Source organism: Sciurus vulgaris (assembly GCF_902686455.1).
Source record: "Sciurus vulgaris genome assembly, chromosome: 1".
Lineage (NCBI taxonomy): Eukaryota > Metazoa > Chordata > Mammalia > Rodentia > Sciuridae > Sciurus > Sciurus vulgaris.
The window spans coordinates 28961431-28973347 of NC_136461.1; the positions used below are offsets into that span (position 1 = coordinate 28961431).

Sequence of the window (11917 nt, forward strand, 5' to 3'; positions counted from 1 at the left end):
CTAAATGTTCTGTAAGCATAGAAGTAAAGTTATTTATAAAAATTCATTGCTTGAGCATATTAACCGTATTCAATACTCAGCACCTGAGATCACAAGGAAGGAAGAAAAAGGAAACTCGTCCAGTCAGTTGTGTCTCTTCAGAGGTCTCATCTCTTTCTTGAAGAGCCATTTCCATGCTGGCTGACACCCACTAAAGCAACTTCCCAAAGCACTTCTTCTGTCTGTGACACATATTCATGGTGGCTCTATTGAAACCCAGACCCTAAATATCACTGAACTTGACATTCCACTCCACTTGACCCAAAACTTGTATTGGTGGCAAAATAATAATAATAAAAAGTCACTTTCTCTGGCCTCTTCACTTTCTCTTCATTTCTCTCACTGGTACTATCAAGTGACTTATTTTATGAGTCTTTTCTACTCCCAAATAAGAAACAAAGATTTCAATCACTACAGTTACATAAAATGCATAACACACAAAGGCTATAACCACTAGAGAATAATGAAGTCATGTGAGCTGTCCAGGCAGAGTAAATGGCTGGCTCGGGCAAAGCCAATCATTCAGTCATTCACAATGGGCCTCAGAGGACAGCTAATAAAACACCCAGATTGTATGTGTTCAATCTGCAAACATCAAGGACTTTCAGTCTTTATGTATTTATTTATTATTTACTTTTGTGGTACTGGAGACTGAACCCAGGGCCTCACATGCTATGCCACTGAGCTACATTACCAGCCCTTTTAGAGGTGGTGGTGGGGAGATAGGGTCTCACTCAGTTGCTGAGGCTGGCCTCGAACTTGCCATCCTTCTGCCTCAGTCTCCCAAGTAGCTGGGGCTGCAGGTGTGTGCCAGCCGGACCAGCTCAGTCTATTCTTCTGATAACACTTATGTAGTCTTGTGGTCAGTTTTCTTAGGAAGTTCCTCATCTGATCTTGGTGGGCAGCAGGGACCACCTCCCACGACAGAAGTTAAACTGCCTGAAACTCACATTTCCAGGTCCCTAGGCAGCTAGGGCTCTGGTTGGTGACCACAGCTTGACCAATCAGTCACATTTGCTTAGGAGGTTCGAGGATGAAGCTGGGAATGGGGAAAATCTTTGGGAGGTAGCGGTGCTGGTAGCAGCCTCCGGTGTCCAGATGCTTGGCCACTGGGGTTGGTGTGGCGTCTGGCGTCCAACACCACTGGACTGTGACGGGCTGCAGCACTGAGCGTGCGGCAGCTCTGCACACCTGTCTCTGAGGAGATCTGGGTACAGTGCTCACGGTCTTGTTGCCCTTTCTTTATTCATGTCCACGCCTTGTTTCGTCCACCTTCCTGGAGTCTCTAACCCACCCAGTGTGCTTCCAATCAAATTCATTTTCCAATTTAATCAGTTGGGATCAGTTTCAGTCCCTTGTGACCAGGAACCTAACTGATTTAACTGAATAATCAAAACATTCTTCTGAACTCCATCCGGAGTCTTTTCTGACAAGTAAAATTCATTTTTTTTCTGTGTTTGGGAGACATAGTATAAGACGCACAGATTCACGAAAGCTGTGGTCTAGTTTCAATTCTGCTACTTCCTGTGACCAGGGGCAAGTTCCTTCTTGTCTCTGAGCCACAGCTCTCTCACCTGCACATTAAATAGTCTTCACTAGACTAGTAGTTCCTTAAAATTCTGGCTATGCTTTAGAATTCTCTATAGCATGTGTTTTCATGCAGAGTCACAGGACCCACTCCCAAAGAATAATGGAATAGATTTAGGAGATCTCTGACGAGTATACCAGATGAAGCAGAGGCAGTGGCCCCTTTAAGAACCAGACTAAGCTGGGTGCAGTGGCACATGCCTGTAGTCCCAGTGACTCAGGAGGCTGAGGCAGGAAGATCTCAAGTTGGAGGCCAGCCTCAGCAACGTAGCAAAGTCCTCAGGAACTTAGCAAGACTCTGTCTCAAAATAAAAAATACAAAGGGGTTGGGATGTGGCTCAGTGGTTAAGCACCCCTGAGTTCAATTCTTGATACCAATAAAAAGAACCAGAATGCGTGTCTCCAAGTCACTCCAGCTCACATACTCATGCTATCCTGGAGGGCAGAGACCTTTTCCCTGCTACATTCTCTGTGCCCAGAACCATTCCTGGGACATGGTAGATATTCAAAAAATTATTTGTGGGAGGGGGATGTGGCTCAAAGGTAGAGCACTTGCTTAGCATGCACGGGGCCCTGGGTTCACTCCCCAGCACCAAAAAAAAAAAAAAAATAATAACCTCATATCTGAGTAAAGGGTGTATAAAAACTCAGCACTACCTTTGCAAATTTTCTGTAAATCCAAAATTACCCCTCCCGAAGAAAGTTTATTTGAAAGAATACTGGTGGAGAGAAGGAAGGAAGAAGGAGAGAAAGAGGGAAGAAAAGAAGAAGGAAAGGCAGGAGGAACCGCATCCACACCACATCGACTAGATCTTGTGTCACTTCATGTTGCAAAGTGCCTTTTCCTCTGGACCCACACATGCCCATGCCATTCTGCCCTCGCTGCGTCCTCAGAGACCAGTAGCGAGCGCCACCTTGTTGCAACGACTGCCTTTAGGAGCACCGCTACTCGTGTGGCATCGTGAACGCCTCCCCTCTACTCCCAGTATACTCATTTCACTGGGCCTCAGTTCCTCTGGCTGCAACAGGGCTCACCCCTACCCTGAGTGTCTCACGGGATCCTAAGAATCAAGCGAAGTGGCATGACTGCCACGGCAGTAAGCACTGTGTGTGGGCTTCCACGCTGAGCACCTGTGAGCTTCCTCTTCATCGTCTTTCACAAGCACCTCGTGAGGCAGGCTGCTAACACCCCCTCTTATAAGGAAACTCAGGCTCCAGAGTAACTGGCTTAAGGCCCTACAAGGGGAGGGCTGGGAGGAGAGCCTGCGCTTGTGACTCCACAACAACCCCTGAGTGTTCTGCTGCCCATTTTGATCATTTCCACACCATCCCTCTCCACCCTCACATTCTCTTCTTCCTCTGGCTGCAAAGACAGACCCAGGTCAAGCCCTGGGAATTCCCAAAGGCAAACTATTGAAGAATTGGCAGGTCACCTGACTGTGTGGGGCTGGAAATGCCTACCACCCCCACCGCTACCACAGGGAGTCCGGATGGAGTCAAGTGCCCAGGACAGGGAAAGGATCTGCCTCTCTGAACCAGAAAGACTAAGTCAGGCTCATCTTACCTCCTTCACCTGTCCCAGGTGGGCAATGGCAAGGCCAATACCATTAGGATAACTCCTCTTTGGTAGAAGACACTCATGGTCATTAGTTTGTGCTGTTTCTTAGCTGCATTCAAATGAGCAGGTTTAAAATATCTGAATTGTTGTTCTAAACAGCTGGCCCCACCCATTCGTTGGTACCAGGCAGGCCTCTTCCCAGGCTGAGTCCAGCCTTGATGTGGCCCGGGAGCCCAGGAGGCGAGCAGCTGGCTGGCTGGGTGTGCCCAGTTGCTGCCTAGTGGGGAGGCTTTTGGTGTGTTGCTAGGCAACCTGGATAACTGGAGAGGTCATGGATTGGGCTTCAGGGCCACAGAGATTAACAGCCTCCCTCATCACATAGCAAACCATCATTATGCCCAGTTCCAGGGTTCCAGCAATCTCTCTGTGGTTACGGACTGAAAGGATGCTTTTTTAGCTACAGAAATTAAGAAACTGGCTTTTCAATATTATGGGCTTGTGGTTGGGGTTGTTTGCCTTTTGCTCCAACTCTGAGGGCACATTTGGAATAAATAGGCAAAAGATTTACAAACAAAAAATGCTTCACAAACCCCCGTTTGCAAAAGTTTTTCTGAGGCAAAGCACACTTACCCTCCACAGCCAGGGCAACTAAGGTAGGGCCCCTCTGCTTCCTGAGGTCTCTCCACAGCTTGCCATGTGTTAAAAGCATCTTCTTGGACCCCCACAGCTCTCTCTGTGGCTCAGGTGAAGGGACTAGAGCTTTGATCATGCACAGAATAGCTTCTTCACGTCCTTCCCGTAAGACCATCATAACGCTCCACCCTTCCCAGTCTATGGACCACTTTCCCCTATTTTATTTTGGTGGCTCCTCCCATCTGCCTTATCTATGAAGAAATCGTTGTTATTCCCATTTTACAGATGAACAACTGAGGCAAAAACAGGCACCCAGGATTACATACCTCATGACAGCGCAGCAGGAGAACAAATCCACTGATCTGAGGCCAGACCCTAGGCCCCTCCACTACAACAGCCTGCCTCCTTACAGAGCTGTTTAAAATATTACATAAATTTATGTACCCTATTATAATATTAATAATAGTAACAACACACATTGCTATAGAAGGCATGGGGAACCACTCCTGTATCTTACACTATCCTCGACCCATTATCATCCTTATGGATTGAGCTTCAGAAGCCACCTCATGTACACTAAGAAATACAGTCTGGAAGACTCCCCCAAATCAGACACACTAAGTAAGCTAAAAGACCTAGCCCACAGGGCTGATGGGAACCTGACCCTGAGATGTTTCCTCCCTGATTCAAGGAGTTGGCTCTGTCCAATAGCATCATGATACTAGTTCAGTCTCTCAAGTAAGGAGATAAAAATCATTACTTTTATTAGAAATTTGTAGGTTTTTTTTTTTTTTCCAAAAAAGACTTTTACTACCTCACTGAAGTGTTTCTTAAACATTGCAGTGATCCATTGACAGTGACCAATCATCCCAGTCTGCACAGGACTGTGAGTTTCCTGGGATACGGAACTCTCAGTGCTAAAATCAGGACACACCTGGGCAAACCAAGGGTGTTTGATCACCCTGTCCTAAATCGTCTGCCTCCGAACCATCCAAGGATGTTAGGCAAAGATGCCTGGTTCTACACCTTAGGCTAAGGTTCTTAACCCTGGCCTCACATCAGAATCCCCCAAAGAGCCTGTTTGTCTGGGCTCACCCCAGATCAATGGAATCAGAGTCTCTGGGGCTGGGGTCTGTGCATTAGGATCTTTTCGGGAGTGGGGGGCACGAAGAGTTGATCTCAGGGGAACTCCACCACTGAGGTACATCCCCAGCCCTTTTTATTATGATCTTGCTAAGTTGCTAACCTCAAACTTGTGATCCTCCTGCCTCAGCTTCCAGAGTTACTGGGATTACAAGCGTGTAACACTGAACTTGGTTCTGGGATTTTTTAATGGGGTCAAAGAATAAAATCCCGCCCTTGGGAGGTGGATTCAGAGATTCTGGGCTTGGGTCTTCTGGAAATCTGCAGGCATTTTTAATAGGTTTCCCAGGGAGTCTTTCATACACCATGTTTTGATAACCACTGAACACTTATGTGATGTGGACATTCATTCAACACACTTCCTCTGAATGCCTTGTATGTGCTAGATTCTGGAAACACATTGGAAACAATAACAACAACAACAACAACAACAAAATAAAACTTCTTTTCTCCAAGCCCTCATATTCAGGAGGGAATAAAGACCTGTAAATTGTTCCAACACAATGTGTTATGATTTAGACTAAAAAGTGGGTCAGCACCATCTGAGTGGTTAGGGTTACTCAGTTTCCAGAAGCCTAGTATGGCAGGCTAAAAATGGAGCCTATTATTTTCTATTCCTCCCTCTGAAAGATGGGGTTTGTTTCCACTCTCCTTCAATCTAGGCCAACCCTGTGACTGGTTTTGACCAGTACTACATGGTAGAGGGAGTGTGTTCCAAGGCCAGGTCGTAAGAAATGCTGCCTCCTTGAAGCCTGACACCACATAAGAAGGTTGACTACTCTGAAGCCACCGTGCTATGAGGAAGCCCAAGCTATTCATGTGAAAAAAGCAACCATATAAAGGGGCACTAAGGCCTCAGGCTGATGAACTTCCCAGCCAAAAATATAGTCAACTGCTTGACCCGAGCCTCCAGGACATGGAGCAGAAATGCTCAGCCGAACCCTGTCCCAGTTCCTGACCCACTGAATCAAGACAAAATAAAATGGAAGTTGTTTTCAGTCACTAAATTTTGGAGAGATTTATTATACAGCAACAGCTACCAATGCCCTTCATCTGAGTCAGAAGACAGAATGACGTTTTATACCACTCTGCCTTCCAATAACAATGGCCACCTTTGGATTCCGGCAGGGAGCAGACTGCAGATATCTTACCGAAATAGCTTCTCAAATCAGCCTCTACCTCCATTTCCACTCCTGCCTACCCTCCAAAAAAACACCATAAATCACAGTATATTAACTCTCCTTTAATACCTTCAATAAGGGCTGTGCCCCATGGTGCACACTTACAATCCCAGCTATTTGGGAGGCTAAGACAGGAGGGTTGCAAGTTCAAGGCCAGCCTGGGCAACTTTGTCTTGAAATAAAATACAAAGGGCTAGAGGTGTAGCTCAGTGATAAACTACTTACCTAGCACATAAAAGGACCTGGGTTCTATTCCTAGCACTGCCAAAGATTTAAAAAAGCCTTCAGTGGTTACCCATTGTCTTCAGGATAAGTACTATGGCTGATAAGGTCCCAGCTTGACCTTAGCTCCTGCCTTCTTTATAGAATTCAGTTTCTCCCACTCTTTCCCAACAACTCTGTGTTTCAGCCACAGGGACTTCTTTCTGTTGGGACTTCCTTCTGTTCCCGGCACACATCAAACTCTGCCCCAGGGTCTTTGCACTTTCCATTCCTCAGTGTAGCCCTTTCTCCCCACTCCTCCCCACTCCAACACACACACACACACACACACACACACACACACACACACACTTCTTCACAACAAATAGCACCTCCCTAGGAAGTCTCCCCCATGCACGCCTTCCCCAACCCCCACATGCTCCAGGACATGTCCCTGCTTATTTGTACCCAACATTTATCATATCTAAAAATATCCAGTTTATTTATTGTCTGACTCTTTACTGGCTCCAGAAAAGTCAGAAATGTTTATTTTTCTATTCCATCTGTACCCTAGCCTAGCACAGAACGGGGCTAAGAGTTTGCTGAACGAACCACCAAATGAAGAAGGAAAGAAGGAAGGAAGGAGGAAATATGGAGGCTGGAAAGAACACTGACTTCACAGGAGCCAGAAAACTCTGGTTCCTGCTACACCTCTGCCCCCCTGCCTTCCTGGGAGCAAGCCACTTGACTTCACCTGATCGGGTCTCATCCCCGCCAAGTGCACAGGGCCAGTGCTGTCTATACATGCTGTGCATCGCAAGTCCTTTACATAATTTTGTTCATGAATCTCCATAAGTATTTTGAAAATGCTATGTCCCGTCTCACACTCTTTTTTTAAAAAACTGGGTATCAAACCCAGGACCTTATGCATGTTAAGCAAGAGATCTACCTCTGAGCAACACCACTAGCCTGCCACATATTTTTAAGTTAATAACTAAAATTATTTTTCGCAAGTTAAAATCGGTGCCAAGATCAAGTTCTCTGGCATAGTCTTTGTTAGAGACATGCTTTAAATATATCTTCACCCAAACCTTGGAGCTACAGATTTAGCTTGTTCAGTTTACAGGAAATGTCTACCATATAATCCAGTTGGCAAAGCCACTCCTTACTGTCAAACCAATCAGCCAAATCAGATGGATTTTCTATCTGTAAGAAAATACACTGCATTTTTTAAAAAGTTTTATAAATGTGTCAATTTGCATTCCCATGACAACAGGCCCATCTCAACTCTAATTTTACAATACGTAAAAAGCTAAATGACTTAAGGTTAATAGAAACATATAATGGTTAAGAGCACCCATTCTAGAGGAGTTCAAAGTGCCTGAGTTCAAATCCTGATTTTATCACTATGACCTTGAGCAACTCACCAAACCTCTCCATGCCTCAGGAACTTCATCTGTGGGAGAAAAAAAAGATCAAAGTATCTATAGACTTGGTATGAATATTAAATTAGTTCCTTTTCTGTAAAACTCTTCAAACAGTGTCTGGCACATAATTAGCATCAAACAAGTATTTTTAAATAAAATAAATACTATGAGCTGGGCATGGTGACACAACCTGTAATCCCAAGGGAGGCTGGGGCAGGAGGATCACAGTTCAAGGGCAGTCTTGGCAATTTAACAACACCCTATCTCCAAATAAAATAACCAGGTCTGGGAATGTAGCTCAGTGATGGAGCACCCCTGGGTTCAGTTACCAGTGCTGCAAACTAAATTAAACTAAACTGAATAAATAAGGACTATGAGTCTGTAGTGAGGCATGACCCCTTACTATTTCATCTTACTCTTTGGCTTGCCCTCTCTCAGGAACAGTGTTCTCCAATTGTCCTTTTGAACCATATGCCACAGAAAGATTGAAGATGGATAGAGGTGTGCCTTTTTTTGTAAAGCCAAGGGAAAGAAACAATGAGAGCAGAGTTGAAAGGAGAATTTAAAAGAATCCAGACAAGCAGATTGCGTGAAGAAACAGTACCTGTGGAGGCTGAGGATCTGGAATCTGGCTCCTTCAAAGCCATCAGTTGCAGAACCACTGGCATTTCCACACACCCTCCCTGAGCACATGCAGAGCTGGCTGGAATTCCTGGCCACCCATCTACACCTCTGTCTCTTACTTAAGAAAGCACATGGGTCTGTAAGTTCGCAAGGAGAATGTCTTTGAATCTGCTCCAAGTTATACAAATGTAAATTATTCATAAATTTCAGTGCTTTTATTAGAAGGAGCAGATTAGCAGTGATCCAGTGTACAACCGAGGACAAAATGCTAATAGATCAGAACATGGGACAACTCAGGAGGCTGTTCATGAACAAACCATCATGAGGTCCTAAAAAGGAAGGTTTATTTCCTCAGTTAGGAGGGGACTCCACCAGCCCCTGGTCATCACCTAGACCCTATGCATTGTTCACACACTTTTGAAATGCAAATCAGGGCCCTTGGTATAAAGTCCAGTTTTATTAACAAGGTTCACAAAGGCCTCGTGACCTGAGGCCTATTTTTGACCCTCATTTCTTGCTATTCCCCCAACACACCCTATATTCCAGTCTACTGAGCCCCAAGCAGTACCAGCTCCCACTTTCCACTAAGGCTCTTCATGAGCTTCTCCCTCTGTGAGGACATCTTCCCTTCCTAATTTGTTCTCCTGGGGAAGTCTAAACACCCCTCTGATCTTTACACCTCCTCTGCAAAGCCTTTAGTGGGCATCCACCACATACCTGGAATTGTGCTAGGCCCGGAGGACACCATGTGGAAGAAAGCAGACACGGTAGAATTAAATGCCCCCCCCCCCCAAGCCACTCAGCAACCTCTGCTCATGTCTAAAGAGTATTCTTTGTATTGTAACTGTCACAAGGTGTGAACATTCCAAGAACAGGACTTTTGTTTTATTTATCTTCAAATCCCTATTACCCAATCAATGGAATCCATCAATAAATATGTGTCAGCTTCATTTATTCACAAAAGATTTGGCCAGCAGTTTTACCTTAGAGACATACAAAGTGCTGTTAATATAACTGAATCAACAGACATGATCCTATCCTCTTGGAACCTTGCAGTCTCATGGGATGAACAGGGCACTTGATTGAATGAATGATGTATGAATGTGTGAATGAATTAATAAATCAGAGAGTGTGCTCCTCTCCACCTGGCTGAAGCAGCCCAAAGCTAGAGATGCACAGGAAGTGAAAAGACTAGTGCCTTAAGTAGTTGAGGGATCATGAGGCCCTCACTTTCAGCCTTTCTAGTACCAAGAAACGTAAAGACAGCAGAGTCAGGCAAAGAGCATGGAATTTAGAACCTGATCTACAAGACTGAATTCTAGATCCATTACTTACTACCCATGTGACCTTAGGTAAATAAATTCCTTAAACACTTTGCAGTCCATTTCTTCATCTGAAAAATGGGGATAATATCATAACAGGTTTATGATTTTGTGAGATAATGCATTTAAAAGCCTTTGCCCTGCAGCCAGGCGGAGTTGGTTTTAAAGATTTAATGTGCAAGTTCAGACACACAGGAGGGTCTGGATGCAGCCCTGGTTCAGTGTTTTTACCTCCAACCAGCAGCTGGCGCTTTCTTCAGTTCCATTTCCATAACTTCTGGTCTCCCTCTTCCTTCACCACCTCCCCGCACTGCCCAGTTCTGTGTTTACAAGTCCACCTAGGTGCTTTCAAGGCCAGGGGTTGTCTTAGGTACCTTTACAAGCCAAGCCTAAGGCAAGGAGGTGCCAGTGAGGGGTGTGGCAGGAAGGGGGTCAAAGAAGAAGAGAGCTCAGATGTTTATCCAGGTTCTGTGATGTGCCTGACACCCAGTCTTAGTACTTGGCATGTGCGGTTTCTTGTCATCTTCCTAAAAATACCATTTTACAGATGAGGAAACCAAGGTTCAGGAAGTAAACAGCAGTTGTAGGATATGGCAAGTCTCCCTGTGACTCCAAAATAATTTTCCACCCTGCCACACTGCCTGCCAGCTTGTAGATGATCATTAAATGTTTATGGATGAATTTCAGTTTTCTTACCCCCAGGAGAAGCAAAAATAGTGCCTTCCCAGTCCCTAGAGATTCCAAGTACACACTCACACAGGAGGAACAAACAAATGAATAATAAGTGAATGGTGAAATCCCTCAGATGCTCATACCAGGAAGGAGGAAACAAATTAGCCTGGGAGAGCTGCCTTGCTGGAAGCAGCACAGCAGACCCGGCTGTGGTCTCCAGTGCCCCAGGCAGGAGCAGAGGTCTGTGGAATAGAAGGCTGGGAATCCACTCGGTTGGAGGTAGAAAAAACTGGGGGTATAACTGGGGGTGTAGCTCAGGGGTAGCCCATTTATCTAGCATGTTTGAGGCCCTGGGTTTGATCCCCAACACTCCCCCGCAAAACTGGAGGTTCGGGGATGCTGTGAAGACCTGATGGAAGGAGAAAAGGCCAGTGATTGAACAGGGCAGGGGAATTACATTACCTGGCCATCTCCCCCATCCTCATGTCTCTGGAAGACAGTCTCCAGACTCCTGGCCCGACGTGCTGCCAACTTTTAAAATGAAAGTTGCAGGACCCCAAGCGGCCACTCCAGGCTGCTCCGGAAGGTTGGTTACGGAGGGAGCACCCAGCCTCCCCGTCTCCCTCCCGCGCCAGACTCGGGCTGTAGAGCTCAGGCGCTTCCCGCGCCGCCTCCTTCTCCGGACACCCGGACTCCCTCCACCGCCCCAGCTGGCACCTTACCTCGGGTGGCCGAGGCAGGGGCGTCTCAAGCAGCACAATCCGGTCCCCGAGTTTGAGGCGACCCGGGCCACCGAGGCTGCCTGCAGCCCCAAGCTCCCGCCCTGCCAGGCGCTCCTAGGTCCCTCCCCTACTACCGTCCGGACAGGTTCCCTAGCGACCCAACCCAGAAGGAGGGAGTCTGAGGAAATCCCCTCCCAGCCTTGTGGCCTGCTGGGCAGTCTCACTCTCAGGCTGGCCCTGGATGAATGAATCCTCCCCCTCCACCCGCTTAGGTCTGTGCCAGGGAACCGGTGACGCCTCCCTGTGCTTTCTCCTGGGCGCTGCAACCTCTCCACGCCTCCTCCAAGTCCCACAGTCCTGCTGTGTGTCTTGGCCCCTTGCCTTGTACTCAGCTCTCTGGGAAAGGCCTCATGGGGTGGTCTTTGTCACTGCTCTGGCCTGAAGCCTGGCCTGGTACTGGGCACTGGACTGGGGTTGACTTGATGACCCCAGGCTTAGTCACAAACCCCCTGAGTTCTGTCCACCAAACTGGTTGTGCCTTGTCCCTAACACTCCAACCCAGTTTGTGGTTATTCATTGAATGCGTTTTGAGACTGGTTTGCCTTGTGACAGGCTCTGAGAATGAAGAGGTGGATTCATGTGTTTCCTGTCCTCCTACTCTATTGGGAAGACAAAGAATGAGGTTCATCATTGAGGCTTGCCCAAGATTCACACAGCAGGGACCAGGGAGGACTCCCCTGTGGGGAAGGGTTCTGGAAAAGCTCTTAGAGTAGGTAACATACAAAAGAAACTACTAAACGTTCAGAAT

The 11917-nt window shown here is 46.6% G+C and overlaps 1 protein-coding gene across 5 annotated transcripts in view; it reads right to left on the reverse strand.

The window, feature by feature from the left end:
- The window catches only part of RHBDL2 (rhomboid like 2), a 45978-nt gene extending 34726 nt beyond the window's left edge, over positions 1 to 11252 (reverse strand). For 2 of the 5 annotated variants that reach the window (XM_079113765.1, XM_079113761.1), the window contains exons 1-2: positions 11110 to 11213; positions 3815 to 4068 (exon numbers count right to left, since the gene is read on the reverse strand). The gene's annotated coding sequence lies outside the window, so the exon portion shown is untranslated. Of the gene's footprint in view, positions 1 to 3814; positions 4069 to 11109 lie in introns of all 5 variants that reach the window. The other 3 variants (XM_079113764.1, XM_079113762.1, XM_079113763.1) reach the window with 3 other exon arrangements.
- Positions 11253 to 11917: the final 665 nt, after the last annotated feature.